A 1764-nucleotide genomic window follows, 5' to 3' on the forward strand; every position below is an offset into this window, starting at 1 on the left:
AGATGGAGAAGAGCTGTCTTCAGGAGGGCTTCTGTTTCCAATTCTTTAAAAGCTCAAAGCCAAGAAATGAAACAGCCTAGCTGCCTTCTTAGAATGGGAAGATACAGTTGGCTTTTTAACAAGTGCCTCTGTGAATGATAAGAGTTTTGCCCTGTCCAGCGGTCCTGCACATTGAAATCACCTGAGGAGCTTTTAGACATTCCAGTGCACGGGTCACATCCCAGGCCTGATAAATCTGAATATTTGCAGAGAGGATTAGCATCAATTTTTAAAAAGGTCTTCAGGAGATTCCAAGATGCAACAAAAGTTGAGGACCACTGTCCTAAACAGTGTGGTTCTTGGTGGGCAAGATCTAGAGACTTCTGGGTGTCTACATTGGAGAATTAATCCCATTCCCATCCATACACCTGCCCATCCAACTGTCCAGACTGTCCTTCCCTCCCTCCCTCCTTCATTCTTTCCTTCCTTTCCTCTTTCCTTCTTTCCTCCCTCCCTCCTTTCCCCCCTCCCTCCCTCCTTTTCTTCCTCCCTCCCTCCCTTCCTTTCATTCCCCTTCCCTCCTTCCTTCCTTCTTTCCTTCCCTTCTTCCCCCCTTCCATCAACCCATTTATCCATCCATTCATTCAACAAATATTTATTGATTTTACTTTATGCCAGTCTCTCTTCTATGTACTGAAGTTCAGAAGAAGTAAACAAAATGAGCAAAAATCCCTGATTTTTTATACTTGAACAGAAAAGACAGACACGAGTCAGAATCCTGTACAAGGATGTCTACTGCAACATCATTTGTAAGAATGAAGAAATTGGAAAGAGCCCAAATGCCTAATGGAGACTGTGAAATAAACTATAGAGTCTTGTGCAGCAACCAGGCACTTCCAGATGCACACAGGGTAGATCAAGGCAGAATGCCAAACAATTCCCAGGCTGTATACACTTAATTACTTCAATGTTACTTCATGACTTTAAGCCTCAGTTTTCTCATCTGTAAAATGGGGATAATGATATCAGCCTCTTCGAAGTTATTTTATTTTAGAAATGTATTTAATAGAATTAAATGAGATTATGCATTAAAAAGCTTAGCAGAGTTTATGGCAGAGGAAATTCTCAATAAATATTAGCTGCTATGGCTTTTGTTGTTGCTATTGTTATGCTTGTTGGTATAATGGCTGCAGGTTAGAGGCAGGAGATACAGAAGTATCTGTACATGTAGCAGAAAAAACACCAGGTGTAGAAGCAGAAAACTTGAATTCTGTTGTGTAGAAGCAGAAAACTTGCATTCTATTCTCAATTATACCAGTTACTCCTCACATGACCTGAGGCAAGGAACAATTAGGAAATATATCATTAGAATCTCATTGCATATCATCTGTTAACAGTTAATAATTTGTTTCTTGGTTAAGATTCTCTACTTGGATTACTTATGTTCCTCAGTGCTCTTAAAACAATGGAGGTGGCAACGTCTCCTAAAGTTTGCCAGTCACAATCGGGATCTAAGCTTCACCAGGAATGTCCTGGCTACTTAACCCAGAGAAGCCTCCTCAACAGAACGGCAAGAGAAATGCCCAGGTATGAGTTTGCCAGTATTGCTCCTAGCTGTGGAATTAAAAAACCCAAATAAACTCACTTTAGATAGGTCTTAAAAAAAAACTCAAACCAATGAAACATATACAAAACTAGAGAGAACAGTAAAATGAACCCCTATGTACCCACTATCCAGTTTCAACAGTTGTCAACTCATGGCTAACACTTCATAAGATGGATTTT

Source organism: Cebus imitator, unplaced genomic scaffold (genome assembly GCF_001604975.1).
Source record: "Cebus imitator isolate Cc_AM_T3 unplaced genomic scaffold, Cebus_imitator-1.0 Scaffold115, whole genome shotgun sequence".
Lineage (NCBI taxonomy): Eukaryota > Metazoa > Chordata > Mammalia > Primates > Cebidae > Cebus > Cebus imitator.